General features: G+C 40.3%; 2 long non-coding RNA genes across 2 annotated transcripts; one reads left to right on the forward strand and one right to left on the reverse strand.

Moving 5' to 3' along the window:
* The first annotated feature begins 628 nt into the window (after positions 1-628).
* On the forward strand, positions 629-14,916 carry LOC127482921 (uncharacterized). The gene is made up of 3 exons (XR_011387996.1): positions 629-759; positions 14,300-14,482; positions 14,619-14,916. It is a non-coding gene; the product is annotated as an uncharacterized lncRNA (long non-coding RNA).
* LOC127482922 (uncharacterized) lies at positions 10,602-20,132 on the reverse strand. Its single transcript, XR_007908846.2, has 3 exons — positions 15,128-20,132; positions 12,926-12,975; positions 10,602-12,796 (listed from the first exon to the last, which is right to left on the reverse strand). It is a non-coding gene; the product is annotated as an uncharacterized lncRNA (long non-coding RNA).
* Between the last annotated feature and the right edge of the window lie 187 nt (positions 20,133-20,319).

The following is a 20,319-nucleotide window of genomic DNA, read 5'->3' on the forward strand; positions in this document are numbered from 1 at the left end:
AGTCAACAACAGGAGTCACTGTATACTTACTTCTCATGTGGGATCTGTCCTTAATGTGTTGTTCAATGTGAAGTAATGCTATAACTAGTACTGAAACAGTATTTTTACACTTTGTGTTTCTGTGTGGGTGCAAACTGATGAAATCTTTGCTTAATATATACTGAATCAATCTTCTGTATATAAAGATAATTGAAAATGAAAAAAAAAACAATTGTGTACAAGGCATCCATATTATCATTGTGAATGAAGAGACAGATAAGGCATAGTCCTCAAGGAGCTAATAATCTAGTTAAAAAAATTATATTTAGGGGCCACTGTTCTGGTGTAATGGGTTAAGTTGCCACCTTCAACCTTGGCTTTCTCATATTGAGTTCAAGTCCCACCTGCTCTAATTCCTTTCCTGCTCCCTGCTAATGTGCCTTGGAAAAACAGCAGAAGATGGCCCAAGTCCTTGGACCCCTGCATTTATGTGGATGAATCTCCTGGTTCCTGTCTTCAGGCTGGCCCACCACCATCCTTTAAGGTCATTTTGGGGAGTGAACCAGTGGGTAGAAGATCTTTATCTCTATCTGTCTCTCTGTAACTCTGCCCTTCAAATAAATAAAATAAATCTTTTTTTATAAATTACAGTTAGCATTTGTGAAAGCTCTATTATCGATGTCAATCACGTGTTTCCTAGTAAAAGAGAGACTTGATTGGAAATCAGGACACTTTTCCTACTCCGTGTGCCACCGCCTTAATCAGCTGTGAAGATGGCAGGTGAGTAATTTCCTTTTGCAAAATCCAATCACCTCTCTTTAAAGGAGTGTTTTGGCCCTTGGTCCCTATATTCTCTTGCAATGCTGACAATCTGTGAGTGACTGCTATTTTAATTTTCTTTATTCAACTGATGTTGATATAGAACTATGTGTCAAGTACTGCTCTAAACACTTTACAAAAATTAGCCTACATATTCATTATATAAATACTATTATTATGCCTAGCAGTATAATTATATTAGTCATATAATAAAACTATTATTAACCCCTTTTACAGATTATGAAAATGATGCACAGTCATTTCAAACACTTAGGATATATTTACTCTTGAGACATTTATCACGTGTTTAATTTTGCTTTACTGAGTGACCTATAAGCAACCTTTGACATTTCATTAACAAGTACAGTTATGTTATCTGTTTTTATAGAATCTGTTTCTTACTCAAGTCGAAGAAAAGCTCCAGAAACATTTCCACTGCAGTCAGTGGAGCAAGAAGTCTATGTCACTGACACACACACACACACACACACAAAACAGCCACACTTGAGCAATCAAAGGGACCCCTGGGAACATCTTCCTGTCCTTTCTGCCACCACCAACCCTATTATCTCCTAACCCCTCTTTAAAAGGGATGTAAGAGTGCCTAACATAAAAATTGGCTCACTTCCCACTGCAAAAAAAACCTTCCCTCCTCTTCTCACCTTCCCTCCTTCCATCTTTCTTTCTCACACTCTACCTTTCAGCACCAGTGATGTGCTTTCCTGTTTTCTACTTCCTGTCCAGTTGGCTCCTCCCCCACTGCAGGCCATCTGATCCAGGTCTCCCTTTCCTGCCATGCCCACTGCTGGTGTACATGAACTTGCATCATTCTCTTGCTCTACACTTTCAGAACTCTACATCTTCTGTAATCGTCAGGTTTGACCTGACCTTAGTCTTCTCAGTGCCCTGCCTATTTGACAACACAAAGTGGAATTTTTTTTTCTTTTTTTATTTATTTATTTTTTTTTTGACAGGCAGAGTGGATAATGAGAGAGAGAGAGAGAGACAGAGAGAAAGGTCTTCCTTTTGCTGTTGGTTCACCCTCCAATGGCTGCCGCGGCCGGTGCGCTGCGGCTGGCGCACCGCACTGATCCGATGGCAGGAGCCAGGTGCTTCTCCTGGTCTCCCATGGGGTGCAGGGCCCAAGCACTTGGGCCATCCTCCACTGCACTCCCAGGCCACAGCAGAGAGCTGGCCTGGAAGAGGGGCAACCGGGACAGAATCCAGCGCCCCGACCGGGACTAGAACCTGGTGTGCCTGCACCGCAAGGCAGAGGATTAGCCTAGTGAGCCGCGGCGCCGGCCACAAAGTGGAATTTTTTTTTAACTTTTATTTAATGAATATAAATTTCCAAAGTACAGAATATGGATTACAATGGCTTCCCCCCCATAACGTCCCTCCAACCCGCAACCCTCCCCTTATCCACTCCCTCTCCTCTTAGTGGAATTTTAACAATGTGTGTTCATTACCATGTTATTGAGCAGTAGTAAAAAGTTAACAGTTTTAGACAAATGTACAGAGCAAGTTGTTTTAGTTTTCACTTGATAGCTATATATTTTAACAATTTATTTTAAATTGAAAAATTAAAATTGTATATTTAACATGTACAAGACAATGTCTGAAGAATATATACATCATGCAATGGCTAAATAGAGCTAAGTGACCTATGCATTACCTCATATACTGATCACTTCTTGTGGTGAGAATACAAAACCTATTCCCTTATCAGTTTTCAAAAACCCCATACATTTTGCATGTTTTGACCAACTTCTCCCTAACCCTACCCCACCTCACCGGTATCTGGATACCAACATTAGATTCTCTACTTCTGTGAGTTCAAATTATTTAGATTCCATATCTATCTAAGTGAGACCATACGGTTTGTGTCTTTCTGTATCTGGCTTATTTTACTCATCATAATGTCCTATAGGTTCTTCCACATTGCTACAAAAGTCAGAATTCCCTTCCTTTTTAAGTCTGGGTAGCATTCCATGGTGAATATATACACATTTTCTTGATCTGTTTCGACTGTGTGAGCAGTGCTGCATGAACATGGAAGTGCAGATATCTCTGACATACTGATTTCATTTCCTTTGGGCACATAATTGGTTGTGGAAGTACTGCATTATATTGATACTAACAATATTTAAAGTACTGACACTTGTAATTTCTCAGAAGATAGAGACCAGGCAAGGTGACGTGTGTATTAATGTGACTCTCATTTGCATTATGACATCATTCTTGAGAGGTAGAGATAAGAATTGTCCCCATACTGCTCTCCCTAGCGATTGCACCCCACCCCCAGCTATGCCCAGGTGTGCATCATCAATCAAATGTGTCCTAGTGGGGAAAAGGTCTCAAGCCAGGTGAGAGGGGCCTTTGAGTCAGAAGATTTGAGATCTTATTCTAGCTTGTTATTTACTTACACTGTAACTTTGGGCAAGTTATTTCTTTCATTTGACTCTTGGTTTGCATGTCTATAAAATAAAGAACTTGGTATATTAATCACCAAGATACCTAAAGCTTTAAAGTTCTAACATTGCATGATTCTATGTTTATTATCCAAAATGTCCAATTTTGTCAAATTACTTGTGGCAACAGTGATTTCCCAGCTCCCTCGCTGAGGAATACCTCTGTGCTACGTGGGTTCTGAGGACACAAAGGAAACATCAACCACGGATCCTACCTAAAGGAATATGACTTATCTGCTGAGAGAAAAGTTGATTAGGATAATCAGCATGAATATATGCAAAATGAAAATATTTTAATTCTAGTTACACTTGAAATTCACCAAAAAATTTATAATTAAAGACGGGCATGGTATTGGCTGTAAGCTGGGACGTACAGAATGGGTGGGTTTTGATTAGTACACAAAGGAAAAGATTTGGGGGTAGAACTAAGCTCCAGTGAGTATTTGATAGGATGTGTAGACAATACAGTTGGACAGTAAGAGTTGGACTATATTATGGAGGGTTTAGAGAGAACTAGTCAGGAAATTTCAGCTTCGATTCCATGAATGATTAGACACATTAAAGGATTTCTGATCAAATAACTTATATAATAAATGCAGTCACCAAAAAGATCAAATATATCTATCTCAGACGCTCTTTAAAATTTATGTATTTATTTATTTGAGAGAGAGAGAGGGAGAGAGAGAGAGAGTCTGTCTGCTGGTTTACTCTCCAGATGCCCACGATGGCCATGATTGGGCTAGGCTAACCTGAAAGGGAGCCAGGAACCCAATCCAGGACTCTTGTGTAGGAGGCAGGAATCCAATTACTTGAGCCATCACTGTTGCCTCCCAGGGTCTGCATTAATAAGAAGCCAGAGCCAGGAGCCAGAGCTGAGTATTGAACCCAGGTACATTGCCGTGAGATGTGGACATTTTAATCAACAGCATGTTCATTGCTAAGCCAGATGCCCCTCTCTCCAGGAAGTCTGAAATATGGAAGGTTCCAAAGTTAAGGACATTGCTGTAAATTTTAAAAATAAAATAAAAATTTTAAATAAAGCAAAGAAAAAAGATGATGTAAGCCTCCTGCCTCTCATTTCTGATACTGCAACCTGGGGACTATTAACTAGAGCAGCAGAGTTTTAATTGCCTGTTAATTGACACTGCATGGGGAGGGAACTGATTGAGGAGGTAACCAGGTCCCAAACCATATGGGGCTTTGCAGAGTCATTCTGACACCTTGAACTACCCTTGGAAATGAACTGCTGCTCTGTCTGTGGCTAAGCACTTACTTCCAACATCTACCCAAAAGAAGGCAGGGCAGTCATCTGCGCCAGCTGACGTTTCTAGGTGATTTAATTTGAAAGAGAAGTTTGATGCAGAAATTTCATCAGGAAACATGAGAAGATAAATTTCTATTACTGGATCACAATTCTCTGTTAAAACAATTGTAACTGGGACACTTCAAAAATTTTTCAGCAGAATTTTGTAGCCGCAAAGTGTTATAACTGGAATTGTCCTGCAATGGCAATGCTTTGATTTGTTTTAGTTGGGGAAATTAGCTTGGAGTGGCAAAGGAAGATTTTCAAGGTCAAATTTTAATTAACAACAGACTTGGGATTAGACCCCAGATTTCACCTTCCTCAGGCAATTTTTTCCCCAATTTATCAAATGATTTCTCATGTTATTAGTTGTTTCATTTAAAGAGACATTCTTCGGGGCTGGCGCTGTGGCATAGAGGGTAAAGCTGCCGCCTGTAGTGCCGGCATCCCATATGGGCACCGGTTCAAGTCCTGGCTGCTCCACTTCTGATCCAGCTCTCTGCTATGGCTTTGATAGCAGTAGAAGATGGCCCAAGTCCTTGGGCCCCTGCACCCGAGTGGGAGACCCGGAGGCAGTTCCTGGCTCTGGATCGGCGCAGCTCTGGCCATTGCAGCCAGCTGGGGAGTGAACCAGTGGATAGAAGACTTCTCTCTCTCTCTGTCTCTCTCTCTCTCTCTCTCTCTCTCTCTGCCTCTCCTTTTCTCTGTGTAATTCTGACTTTCAAATAAATACATAAATCTTTGGGAAAAAAAAGAAAAGCATTCTTCACATTCTTCAAGATCATTGTGGGACAGCAATGGTGAAGCAAGAGTTCTTTGAAATCCCCAAGTGTGTAAAGTACTCTGTGCAAAAGACTCACGGATTCTACCCGTTTACCAGCTGCAACTGCAAAGTGACAAAGACTTTCAGTGATGTGATCCTGTAAGCAAAAGCTTGTTAGCCAGTGCCGCAGCTCACTAGGCTAATCCTCCGCCTAGCGGCGCCGGCACACCGGGTTCTAGTCCCGGTCGGGGCGCCAGATTCTGTCCCGGTTGCCCCTCTTCCAGGCCAGCCCTCTGCTGTGGCCAGGGAGTGCAGTGGAGGATGGCCCAGGTGCTTGGGCCCTGCACCCCATGGGAGACCAGGAAAAGCACCTGGCTCCTGGCTCCTGCCATCGGATCAGCGCGGTGCGCCGGCCGCGGCAGCCATTGGAGGGTGAACCAACGGCAAAGGAAGACCTTTCTCTCTGCCTCTCTCTCTCACTGTCCACTCTGCCTGTCAAAAAAAAAAAAAAAAAAAAAAGCTTGGTTATGCCTTGACAAATCAACTTCTAGGTTACTGGATATTGTGATGAAATCCATCCAACTTAAAATTCAATTTTCAAGGTCTCCCTTCTTGCTACCTCTCTTCCTTTTATCCTGCTTTTTTTCTTTTCCATAGCACTTACGACGTTTTAACTTAGTATGTGATGTTCGTGTGCACCTTTTGATTGTTAGCTGATTACCCACACTAGAATATAAACTCCACCAGGATCTTTGTGTGCTTCATTCACATATGCATCTGAAGGACCCAGAATGCTCTACAAAGATTTTGAATATGTGACTGAGTACCTCAATTACCATTATCTACAAAAAAATGGATATTTCAAGGCCTGAATAATGTAAAATGAAAAAGCATCAGGGGGCCAGTGCCATGGCTCAATAGGCTAATCCTCCACCTTGCGGCGCCGGCACACCGGGTTCTAGTCCCTGTCGGGGCGCCGGATTCTGTCCCGGTTGCCCCTCTTCCAGGCCAGCTCTCTGCTGTGGCCCGGGAAAGGCAGTGGAGGATGGCCCAAGTGCTTGGGCCCTGCACCCCATGGGAGACCAGGAGAAGCACCTGGCTCCTGCCTTCGGATCAGCGCGGTGCACCAGCCACAGCGCGCCAGCTGCAGCGGCCATTGGAGGGCGAACCAACGGCAAAGGAAGACCTTTCTCTCTGTCTCTCTCTCACTGTCCACTCTGCCTGTCAAAAAAAAAAAAAAAAAAAAGCATCAGGGCTGGCTCTGTGGTGCAGCAGGTTAAGCTACTTCCTGCAGTGCCAGAATCCCATCTGGGTGCCAGTCCAAGTCCTAGCTGCTCCACTTCTGATCCTGCTCCCTGCTGATGTGTCTGAGAAAGTGGAAGATGGGCCAAGTGCTTGGGCCCCTGCACTCATATGGGAGACCCAAAAGAACTCATGGCTCCTGGCTTCTGCCTGACCCAGCCCCAGCTGTTGCAGCCATTTTAGGAGTGAACCAGCCAATGGAAGATCTCTCTCTCCTTCTCTTTCTCTGTAACTCTGACTTTCAAATAAATAAATGAATCCCTTTTTTAAAAAAAAATTAGAAGGTATCTTTCATGGCACTGGATCCTAAATTAGCACTCAATAAATACTGGTTCTCTTCCTCTAGATGTTTGAAGATCTCTCATCCATCTCACTTCTTTATCAATTTAAATGACACCATCTGGCTCCCATCCATATCTGATTACATTGCCTGCAGCTCTGCCCTACCTTCCCTCTATCTTCCAATGTCTTGACTTCCTCCTGCATTCTATTCCTTTGAAACACAACCCTCCTCCTGGAAAAAAGAAAAATTAAACACAAGCCTTGTCACTGACAGGGATTCCTATCTGATCTTAAGTGACACTTTCTCAGAGAAGCTTTTTTTTTTTTTTTTTTTTGACAGGCAGAGTGGACAGTGAGAGAGAGACAGAGAGAAAGGTCTTCCTTTTGCCGTTGGTTCACCCTCCAATGGCCGCCGTGGCCAGCGCGCTGTGGCTGGCGCACTGCGCTGATCCGAAGGCAGGAGCCAGGTGCTTCTCCTGGTCTCCCATGGGGTGCAGGGCCCAAGCACTTGGGCCATCCTCCACTGCCTTTCCCGGGCCACAGCAGAGAGCTAGCCTGGAAGAGGGGCAACCGGGACAGAATCCAGCGCCCCAACCAGGACTAGAACCCGGTGTGCCGGCGCCGCAAGGTGGAGGATTAGCCTATTGAACCACGGCGCCGGCCCAGAAGCTTTTCTTGAGCTTGACAACCCCAGGACATACTAGATGAAATCCAGTGTTCTTTGGCCTCATTCTCTCCAACAACCCAATACCATCAACTTAACAGAGAAAATTGGGGAAACCCTGCAAGACATTGGCATAGGCAAAGACTTCCTGGAAAAGATCCCAGAGGCACAAGCAATCAAAGTCAAAATTAATAAATGGGATTACACCAAATTGAGAAACTTCTGTATTGCAAAAAAAAAATACTCAGGAAACTGAAGAGGCAACTGACAAAATGGGAGAAATTATTTGTAAAATATTCAACTAATAAAGATTTAATAACCATAATATATAAAGAGATCAAGAAACTCAACAGCAACAAAACAAAGTATCCAGTGAAGAAATGGGCAAAGGGTGTAAACAGATATTTTTCAAAAGAGGAAATCAAATGTCCAACAGACAAATGAAAAATGCTCAGGATCACTTGCCATGAGGGAAATGCAGATCAAAACCACAATGAGGTTTCACGCCACCCCAGTTAGAATGGCTTTCATACAGAAATCAACAAAGGCTGGTGAAGATGTGGGGGAAAAGGTACCCTAGTCCACTATTGATGGGAATATAAACTGGTAAAGCCAGTAGGAAGACAATTTGGAGATACCTCAGAAATATGAATATAGACCTTCCCTATGACCCAGCCATTCACTCCTGGCAATTTACCAAGGGAAATGAAATCAGCATATGAAAGGGTTATCTGCACCCCAATGTTTATTGCAGCTCAATTTGCAATAGCTAACACATAGAATCAACTCAAATGCACATCAACTGAAGACTGAATAAAGAAATTATGGGATATGTACGCACAGCAGTAAAAAAAAAATGAAATCTGGTCATTTACAACACATGAATTAATCTGGAAAACATCATACTTAATGAAATAAGACAGTCCCAAATAGAAAAATACCACATGTTCTCATTGACCTGTGATAACTAATAGAGCACCTAAAAGGCAATCTATAAAAGTGAAATTGACACTTTAAGAAGCAATGACTTGACAGCTTTTGTTTTGACTGTTGAGGAACAGTTTTTTAATACTATTTGTTCAACTCTCTGTGTAACATAGATTTAAACATATGTGTATGAAGTTAATTGAAAATACATTTCAGTAAAAAGTAAGAGTGGGAAAAAGAGAGGGAGGAGGAAGAGGAATTGGGAGTATGCGTGGGAAGGTGGCATGGTGGGAAGAATCACCATGTTCTTTAAGGTGTAATTATGAAGTATATGATGTTCATAAGTGTAAGGCTGTATAGTTCTGCATGCATTCCTATGGACTTACTTCTAAGGATACAGTTTAAAACTTGCCATAGAACTCCAAATCCCCTTAAGCTTGGTGGTAAAAATATCATCTTAAATGTTAAAGTTATGGATAGGATTAAAGGTCTGGTAATAATAGAATTTAAAAGGAAGGAATTCTCCCAACATGTGAAACAGTTCATACAGCAGACTCATAGAATGACAATCACTTTAAATTGCACTCTCACCTCAGAATCAGTCCTTGAGGCATTATGGTCTGGTTGAAAAGCCCAAGAGAGCATTTCAGGCCAAGATACTGTGGCAAAAAATGTCCTACATAAAAGAGCTCAGTGCATGAGCTCCCAGTGGAAAGAAGTGGTCAAAGGAGGTATTTCTCACTGAAAGGAGAGAACTTCCACTCTGCTCATGGCCTTGTCTAAATACTGTCAGAGTTTGTGGATTCAAAAGGCTTCCAAGGCCTAGGCAGCTCATGTCAAGTGCCTCAGGTGATCACTGATGTCATACATAAGAGTATTGATTATTAAATTAACAAGAGCTACTGTACACTAACTTCCCATGAAGGACCTCTGTCCTCAGAGAGTTGTATTATTATTATGCCTAAGTGCTCACAAAAGATGTATCATTCTTGTGTGCTTCTTTAAAGTTAATTTTCTAAAAAAAAAAAAAGAAAGAAAGAAAGAAAGAAAAACAAGTGAAATTACCTTCATGATGCAATGACTTTGAACAACTCTTGCCTCGACTGTTGAGGAACAGTTTTTGTTTTGTTTAGTTTTGGTTTTTGGTTTTTGGGGTTTTTTTCCACTCAAATTGTTGAACTCTACTTAGTATAGAGTTGGTCTTCTGTGTATAATGTTAATCGAAAATGGGAAAATATTTGAAAATCATATGTTTGGTAAGTGTACAGTATTCTGAATATTTAAACAACTCTTATAATAGATAAAAATAAACAAAAATGGGTAAAAACTCGAATTGTCATTTTTCAAAAAGAAGATCCACAAATAGCCAAGAAGCCTTGAATAGAAATTTCAAATGAAAACCACAATGAGATGCCACATTAAACTCATTAGGATAACTATAATATAATAAGAAAATAACACTGCCAGTAGGAACATAAAATGTCAATACTATGGAAAACCATTTGGCGGTTCCTGAAAAAAGTAAGCGTAGAATTATCTTAGGATTCAGCAATGGCATTCTTAGGCAAATGACTGAAAAGAGGTGATCAAATAAAACCATGCACATGCATGTTCACAGCATACTATTTATAACATCCAAAAGATGGAAATATTCATCAAATAACCATCCATAGATATATGTATAAACAAATTGTGACATATACATACCAGGAAATATTACTCAGTCATAAGAATAAACGGTGGCCAGTGCTGTGCTGTAGTGGGTAAAGCCACCACCTGCAGCACCAGCATTCCATATGGGTACTGGTTCTAATCCTGGCTGCTCCTCTTCAGATCCAGCTCCCTGCTAATGCTCCTGGGAAAGCAGCAGGAGATGGTCCAAGTGCTTGGGCCCCTGCACCAACATGGGAGACCTGGAAGAAGCTCTTGGCTCCTGGCTTTGGATCAGCGCAGCTCCAGCAGTTGTGGCCATCTGGGAAGTGAATCAGTGGATGGAAAAATCTCTCTCTCTCTCTCTCTCTCTTTCTCTTTCTCTCTACCCCCCCCCCCCATCTCTGTAACTCTACCTTTCAAATAAATAAATAAGGGACTGGCACTGTGGTACAGCAGGTTAACGCCCTGGCCTGAAGCACCAGCAACCCATATGGGCATTGGTTTGAGATCCACTTCCGGTCCAGCTCTCTGCTATGGCCTGGGAAAGCAGTAGAAGAGGGCCCAAGTCCTTGGACCCTTGCACCCACATGGGAGACCCAAAAGAAGTTCCTGGTTCCTGGCTTATGGTTAGTGCAGCTCCGGCCGTTGGGGCCAATTGAGGTGTGAACCATCGGATGGAAGACCTCTCTCTCTCCCTCCCTCTCTCTCTCTCTCTCTCTCTCTCTCTTTCTCTGCTTCTGCTCTTTCTGTGTAACTCTAACTTTCAAATAAATAAATAAATCTTTGGAAAAAAAAGAAAAATAAGTAAATAAATCTTAAAAAAAAGTGGAGCTCATTGATACATTCTATAGCCCAAAGGAACCTCGACATTATGCTAAGTGAAAGAAGAAAGACACAAAAGATTATCTATTAATGTATGATTGTATGAAACAGGTAAATCCACAGAGACAGAAAACAGATTGGTGAGTGGATGGGAGAATGGGGAGGAACTCTTTAATTGGTATAGGCTTTGATTTGGGGGTGATGAAAGTGTTTGAGTGGTGGTTGCATAACAATAGAAGGTATTAAGTGTTATTGTTTCATTCACATTAAGATAGTTAATCTTTTGTTAATTTCATCTCAATTTAAAAGAGAAACTATTTAGGCCCTCACTCTAAAATCCCAACTACCTTTTAAAAGTCCCTAATTGATCATTGATTTTTAAAAGACATAACAAAAAGAGCCATATCATTTTAATAAAGTTGTTTGTAAACTGATGTTGTGATCTCAACTGTTCTAAATAAAGATTCTGACACTAAAAACCTGTAAGAAATGTTTTGAAATGAAAATAAATAAAGTATATTAATATATTTAGGTTAAAAATAATAGTTTAAAAATGTCCTTTGTTACTAAATGCAATAAAAAAGTTTTAAAAATAAACTTTCGATCTCTTTGGGATACTGAGATATGCTGAGGTCCTGTCATTTTGACAGAAATCACTAAAAAACTATAAATAACCACGAAAAATCTGTGACAACAGATGGTGCAAGACCATGCTAGGATAGCAGGCCTATTAGAAACAAAGTTAGAGATCTGTGTGAATGCAGCAATCTTGGATGCTCTTCGAGTGTATCTGAAGGAGATCAAAGTCAAGTGCTGTGCTCTTGGGAGCAATTCTGCCATGACTGACACCCGAGCATGGAGACTGTCGAATCACATGCCTTCAGTACTGTGGGCCACCGCCATGCTCAGCTAGCTACACCCTGCCTGGTAACGGATCAGACATAATGATGCTCACTCATTTGAGCTCAAAAGGATGAAGCTACTGAAGATTGATATGTCCCTCAAAACCCTACTGACTCTCCACGGAGATAAAATCCTGTTAGCCTTGGAAGAAGTCATGATTTATTGTGACATTACCAGGGACATTTCTCAGGATATCCTTTCCTCTTCCATTTATTTTTGAGCTTAGACTGACACAGTCTTTTTCTCTTTCTTACTCTCTTCCCACTTGAGTTTTCCCCTTTCTCCTCCTCTTCCTCTTACTCAACAGTTGGCCTTCTCGCCAAGGGATGGAGGATGTGTACTAGTTGGGACCCAAAACTCTTATCATCAGACCTAAGTAGGTAGTTGAGAAAGTTCCTTTTCTTTTTTTAAAAAAAATTATTTATTTTCATTTTATTTGAAAGTTGGAGAAACACTCATACAGAGACATACAGACACAGACAGAAGTCTTCCATCTAGCTTAACTCCACACCTGTCTACAACAGCTAGAGCTGCGCCAGACTGAAGCCAGGGCCTTGGAATTCAACCTGAGTCTCCCACATGGGTGGCAGGAACCCCAGCACTTGAGCCAGCATTTGCTGCCCCTCAGGGTGTACATGAACAGGAAGCTGGAATCAGAAGCGGAACTGGGACTTGAACCCACGATCTCTGATACAGGATGTGGGTGTCCTAAGCAATGTCTTAACCACTGTACCAACACCTGACCCCAGGGGTTCACTCTAGAATTCACCTATTTCTGATTGACGAAGAGGGAAACTCACAAAGAAAACCCAAAAGTTACTCCAGAATTCATCTTGGGTCTCATTTTGATGCTTTTTATGCCCAACATTAAAGGATATGTGTGTTTTAGAGTTTGCTTCCTTCACCATCTATGTGAAAAATAAATGAGGTATGACAGAAAACAGAGAAAGGTGAGAGAAAAAATAAGATCTTGAGCTAACCACAAACAGAATACTCAACTTGTAAAGCAATGAAAATGAACATTTGTGAGCTCTTACCTTGAGCCAGGCAGTAATCCAGGAACCTGGAAAGGATGAGAAGAAGATGCCTAAAAATAAGTAAATAAATATAGATGAATAAATGAATAAATCCAAGAATCTGAGCTGTGATTCAAAGTATGTGAATTTTCACAGTCAAACTAAGTAAAATATGATTATCACACCAAAAGCAGTAGTATGCCTACAGTACCTGATGTAACAGATTCTTAAAAATTTAACTTTGGGGGCAGGCATTTGGCCTAGCAGTTAAGATGCTGCTTTGGATGCTTGTGTCCCGTATCTGAATGTCTAAGTTTGATTCCCAGCTCTGTCCCCACCTCCAGCTTCCTGCTGTTGTGCACCCTGGGAGACAGCAGGTGATGGTCCAAAGTAGTTGTGTCCCTGCCACACACATGGGAGACCTGGACTGAGTTTCTGGGTCCCTGCCTGGGCCTGACCCAAGCCCAGCCCTGGCTGTTGAAGGCATTTGGGGAAGTGAACCAGCAGAGGAGCCCTCTTCCTCTCCCTCTCCTTCCCAAATAAGAAAAAGAAAGGCAATAAATAAAATTTCAAAACTTGACTTTGGCTTTCATTTAGGTGTTGATTACCTTATCTGTTTGTAGTCTTTAATCATCTCAGAATATAAATTTTCCTTCATTGCAACAGATTTTCACCACTCCAGGTTTGCCTATGTTTTGCAAATTTTGAATGACCTTAAGTCTTTGGCTGATTATAGCCAAAATTGATTCTCCTAGGCAAAGTAACTCACTCTGCGCTTCCACAGCATTCTGTTCACACCTTTATCAAGCAAGGGTCACACTGCATATTAATTATGTGTTCTTTTCTGGCTCCTTCACTAGTGAGAGCTCCTTAGGCAAAATGATTGTGTCTTTTTGAGGCAGGAAAACATGGTGAGCAGGCATCCAGGCTCCCCACTCATTCTCAAGTTCAAGTCCTTGCTCTACCATTTCCTCTCTTGCTATGTTACCTTGGATGAGTTATTTGTTACCCTCTCTGTTTCCATTTCTTCCAGTGAATAATAACAAATCTATTTCAGGAGGATGTGTTGTGAACAGTATATTATATATATATTTATATATATATAGTATTTTCTACAGTGCTTAGCACCTGAGCTGAGATCAATAAGTACAGAATCTCCCCCCCTAGTCTAGGGTAAGGATTTACAAAAAATTCATAGCCAATTAAATTAATAAATCATTTTATAAGAGCTGCCTAGGTTAGGGCATAGTTTTTTCCTACTTTTCCTGCCAAAATTTCCTTTAGATAAAAAGAGAAATACCCTCTCAGACATTTCAAAATGCTGAAGTGAGTTATTCATTTCCCTTTGGTTTCATGGGGAAATGACAGTAATTCTTTCTTCCTCTTGTTTCCCAGAATGGTTGTACTCAGCTGAGAACTGCAGATAGGGAGCCATGATCAGAAGAGCAGCTGACAAAGGAGCCCTGACCTTGCAGTTTTCTGGGGACTGCTGTGGCCTGGTAAAGGTCCTCCACAGAGAGAACACTGCTACACATCTTGACTTTGTTAATAAAATGCAGATTCCCACCTGATTCCAAGGTGAGTTAACACTCCTCTCTCCAGTCCCCCAGTACCAAAGTGATGATTACGAACTCTGAGAAGCACAAGCTATGCTAAGTGCTTCATACGAATTGGTCAACAAACCTCGAGGCTGGTGTTAACCTTCATTTCACAGGTGAAATAGAGAGTTGCAGTCATTGGCTCCAAATCACAAAGCTACTTCCTGGCAGAGCTAGAAGGTGACAGGAGGCTGTCTACTACCCTAGTCCATGCCTGTGAAGAGCACTCCAGACGGCTTCCACCACTACTTCCACGTTATTCATTCCCCTATCAGGTAATGGCAGGGTCTCTAATCTGCCTCTCCATCCAAACTGTGGGCCTCTTGATGGTACACCCCATAATGTCTCTGATCCCCCTACCCTTGTCACAGGACCTGGCATATAGCTGATATTGCATACACATGGAAGAAATGAGTGAATGATCACACACATTGAGTTAGGACTTCAGGCAGGAGACACTTTGTTGGATTTGAATGAAGATATGGGAGGAGAGGAATTGTGTGTGCTTCCAGGAGAAACCTCAACTCTCCTAGCTCTGGCTCTGAGGCAGGGTAATGGAGCCCTCCTCTCCACACCCCTCATTTAAACATTTAGAAGAAATTTTGAATAGAGATTATTTACTTACCTTTCCCCACAGTGGTTCCCCTACAGGTAGCTTTCACAGCTGACTCTTAGTCCCTTGGCCATACGTTCCCTTCTGACATCATTCAGCTTCCCTGAACTGCCCCTGCTATGGTCACTGGGACCCCGAACACCTGTCAAAACTCTCACAAGGGAAGCAATCCTCAGTGGCTGGATGTGCTCATGTTGGCCCAACAATCGGGCCTGTGGAAGACTCTCAAGGGAGCTCTTCAGGCACAGCTCTTCCTTGCTTCTTCAGGACTGAGTTGCTTTTCCTGCCTTTGGTGGGTTCTCTCCATCCATCTCTCAGAGCAGAACTGGACTCTTCTACTGACCCACCCTGTTGGCTGAAAGTGTCATGAAGACTTTAATGAGGATTAATGATCTCAGGGTATTTTCTTGAAGAAGAAAACCTTATTTGTAGCCAGGCATCTGAGTGTTTTCAATAGGCTTTTTTATGATGCTGTGAATAGAACCTGTTGCCTTTAAACTCTGGAAATTTGACTCCTGGTTCTTGGCCCCCATTGCCAATAAAATATCTAAACAGAATAAGCAGGATTCTGCCCAGGATGTAGAACAGGTTTCTGTAGCTCAGGATATCCTTCTGGAGTCAGTTGCAAATGTTTGGATTCTCACACACTTCAAATGGAACTGGAATAGAATAGACATGCAAGAGTGGGTTGCCTGGTGAGATGGCTTTGAGAAAACTGTAATATTGATATTATACAAAGAACTAGAAAGCTGTAGTGCTGCTTTAGTCCACACATTCAAGCACGGACTCAAGTGGACTAAGAACCTAAATGCTAAGATAAAACCAGGAAACTGTCGAAAGAATATGAAGGCCATCCCTGTGAAAGATAGGACAAGCCTTCTGAAGAAGCATTCTAGAGCACAATCAAGTTTAAAAGCTGGCGGATGTGACTGCATACATACCAAGGACTTCTGCTCAGCGAAAGACACACTGACAGTCAACATAGGACAAACTGGAAGAACACATTTACAACATCTACAGCAGTCAATGCATGAATATCTAGAATATGTAAAGAACTTCCACAACTCAACAGAAAAGATAGAGGAAACAAAGCAGAAAAGTATTTCAAGAATATGAATAAGTAATTTGTAGAAAGAAAAATCTTAAGTAGGAAACTTAGGAGAACAGTTTATGAAAAGAGACTAATAAAAATGCAAATTGTACCAACATGATACCCCTTTACACTCACTGAAATGGCAAACTAAGAAAAGAAAATAATACCAATATTGGCGATAGTATGTGGAGACAGAAACAATTTGGCACTGCTGGTTCTGTGTATAAAACTTGCAGCCTTTGTGTGATGCAATCTGGCGATGCTTTGTGACTGTAAGGACAGGTCTAGTGCATGGTCCAATAATCTGAAGGGGAATACCTAGATAATTTCTCCCTTGAGTTCACTAAGAGACATAGACAAGGGTGTTAATTGTGACATTATTTGTTGTTTCAAAAATATGAAGGTGCATGAATAGCTTTTTTTCATAATATGCATATTTCATGAACTTTTTGAAAGACCCCTTGGTACATGGAATTAAAAAAATTTTGTACCAAAATAAACATTTTTTAATTCCATTATCCTGTGACTATTTGGTACTATACTCATAAAAGCTACAAGTATCCACCGGAGGAGAATAATGAGAACAAGGTGGTATGATGATACACTGAAATAATGGACTGTGGTCACAGTTATTAACTAAAGCCACATTGATAAACAGTGCACAGTGCAGAATGAAAATTTCTAGCAAATACCTTTAAATCATTTAAAACACATAAACCAGCATTTGCCTAGTGAAGGACATATCAACTACAGTGGAGTGAGGCTCTGAAGGAGAGAAGGAGCTAAGAATGTTGTCAACAGAGAAAAAGCACATAATAAAACAAATGAGAGTACTAATGATGATTGTATTCTATGAATCAATAAATGTAATTAAATAAACTTCATGGGACTAGGCTTAAAAAATAGACCAAATAACAGGACTTCTGATGGGAAATGATGAAATATAGAAAAAATTATCCTGTCCTGCAAGAGAAGTTCTGAGTTGCCATGGTGACTCTGCCTTTTGCTTATTGAGGAACACATACCAGGTAGTTTTTCCCCTAGATTTCCATTTTTCTCTTTGGTATGATAACAAAATGAGGCTAAAATTTCTAAGATTTTTTTCCAGCTTGGTGCATCAAATATTCTGTTCTTCCTCTCCTGTCAATAACCTCTGTAATGTCATAAGCAGCAATAAAACCATATCAGCCATTTCAGAACAATTTTATTTGCTTTGAAAAACAATCTAACTTCTAAGAAATGTCTTTTGCTGAAGGTGTGTTTTCACACACCTGACTAACAGAGTGATGTCCTTTTTTCAAATGTGCAGCCTTTTTCATCTTAAAGCAATGCTTTCTCTCTTTGTAGATCAATGAGTAACGACAGAAAGTTTAACAAATGGTGTGTTATTCAGGAAGAATAGAGGTGCTGTAGAACCAAAGAACCTTTCATGGCTAACCAGAGTCTGGATGATAATGATGATGGTGATGATGATGATGGTGATGACAATAAACTAGAAAAACATGCATCCAGGAAAAACTGAGCTTACCTGGACACACCTTGCATGCAGAGGTCACTAGGATTCTTGCTGTCCTCGGTTTCCTTTAGATCCAACTTTAACTTACCTTGAAATGCACTCTTGAGATGAGAGATGGAAAGCATTATGAAATGAAGGAAGTCGCCTTATAGATCTGTGAACCCCATTTGCAAAACAAAACAACAAAATGGAAAAGTACACATTATCTTAGAAAATCTATTCTGCATTGTACTAGAGGAATTCTTTCACCCTCTTAAGAGCTCATTAAAATGCAACAGTGCTCATTTCAACCAATTACTATTTTGGCTATGAATAGGAAAATATGTGTGAATGGCCAGTTCAGTACAAACGAAAACATTTGCATAACATCAGCTCTTTCTTTGGTTGCATAATTAATCATTTGGGATTACACATTTGTAAACATAATTTTTCAGTGTCAGAAGAAATCATATTTTACCTTCTGAAGCACTGTGCATCATAACTACAACTATCACTTATTGAGCACCCACTAAGTACCAGGTATTATACAAATAAAAAGTTATGCTTTTATGCTTGCCACAGTGATATAAAGTGAATATTATTGTGTCTGTTTTCAGAGAGGGTGAAAAACTTGTCCAAGACAATAAGTAAGCAACCCGAAGCTAAGGATGGCTGTCTATGGAGTTCATGTTCCTTTACAGCACTATGAAACCTCTCCTAATGAGCTTTCTTCTGAAAAGAATGACCACATATTAATAGCTAATATATACTCTGGACTCACTAAAGACCACTGCACATACAACTCTATATGCATCGCTTTATTTAATTCAACAACTATCTCTATGATATGTGAATACTCTCATTATACACACCTTAGGTAATGAGAAAGCCGAGGCTTAAAGAATATAATATCTGGCCCAATATAGCAGAGATAGAAAGTAATAGAATCTGGATTTGAGGTCTTGCAATTAAGTTCTTTTTATTTGCATTTTATTTTTAAAAATTTACATACAACAAAATTGTCCCTTTTTGATGTATAGCTCTTAGAATTTTGATACATGTATAGATGCCTATAACCATCACCATAATTTGTATACAAAACAGTCCCATCACCCTAAAAGCTCCCTCATGTTACCCCTATGTAGTCATACCCCTCTTCCACAACAGCCCCTGGCCGTTTCTGATCTGGTCTCTGTCACTGTAGTTTTATCTTTTTCAGAATGTGATCTAAATGGAATTCAGTGGTATACAACCTTTACAAATTGTCTTCTTTCACTCAGTATTTTGCCTCTGAGCTTCATCCATGCTGTTGCATGTAATTCTAGTGTGGTCCTTTTCATTGTTGAGTGGTTTTCCATTTTGTGAATGTGTCACATTTGTTTATCCATTCACCTTTTGGAAAGAAATTTGGGCAATTTTCAGTTTGGGATGACTGTAAATGCTATGGATAGTCTCATGTTCAGGTTTTTGCATAAATATAAGTTTTCATCTCGTTAGGACAAATACCTAGGAGTAGGGTTTTTGGGTCACATTGTAAGTGTTTATTTAACCTGGTAAGAAACAGTGATTTCAGAATGATTGTATCATTTTGCCTTCTCATTGGCAATGTGTTAAGGTTCTAGTTGAATCCTTGTCAACATTTGATATTGTCAGTTGTTGTTTCTTTAATTTTAGCCATCCTAATAGATATGTAATAGTGTTTCCTGGTAGTATAATCCTCATTTTCACTCTTAAATTTATCTGTGTGTTTCTTAAAGAGATTTTAAGCATCCCTTCATGAGCTTATTTGTCATATATACTTCTTCAGTCATCTGTTCAAGCATTTTTGCCCATTTAAGAAACTTCTGTTGCTTGTGTTCTTATTGTTGTTATAAGAATTCTTTCTATATCTAAAATATAAGTCCTTTATCAGAAATACAATTCACAAATACTTTCATCAACAAATCTGTAGCTTGTCATTTCAACACCTTAATAGTGTCCTTCACAAAGCAGGAGTTTTTAATTTTGCTGAAATCCAATTTATCAATATAAAAAAATGAATCATGCTTTTGATGTCATGTTTAAAAACACTGACTACATAGTCTGAGTCCAAGACAAAGAGAAATTGGAAGACGTTTGCTGGTGGAGAAAGGGGCCACGAGTCAGGGAACACAGACTTCCTATAGAAGCTGGAAAAGGAATGGGAAAGGCTCTGTCCTGGAGGGCTGATGTTAGCCTAGTGAAACCCACTTACTTTTGACCTCAAGAAATGTAAGATAAGTAATGTATGTTGCTTTAAACTACTATAACAACAACAAAGAGAACTTGTACCTAATGGCAGTTTAAAAAAAATTTACCTTATGGTTTCCTGTAAAGGTTTTGTTGTTTTACATTTTACAAATAACTTTGTGATTCATCTGGGATGAGTTTGTTTTGTTTTGTTTTTGTTTTTTTTGACATAAGGGTTTTTTTTTCTATTTTTTAAAAAAATTTTATGTGAAGTATAAAATTTCATGTATTGTATATACAGGTTTAGGAACATAGTGATACTTCCCACCCTACCCTCCTTTCTGCCCATGCTCCCACCATTCTTCCTCTTGCCCCTCCTATTCCTACTCTTAATTTTTACTAAGATCT

Source organism: Oryctolagus cuniculus, chromosome 4 (genome assembly GCF_964237555.1).
Source record: "Oryctolagus cuniculus chromosome 4, mOryCun1.1, whole genome shotgun sequence".
Classification (NCBI taxonomy): domain Eukaryota; kingdom Metazoa; phylum Chordata; class Mammalia; order Lagomorpha; family Leporidae; genus Oryctolagus; species Oryctolagus cuniculus.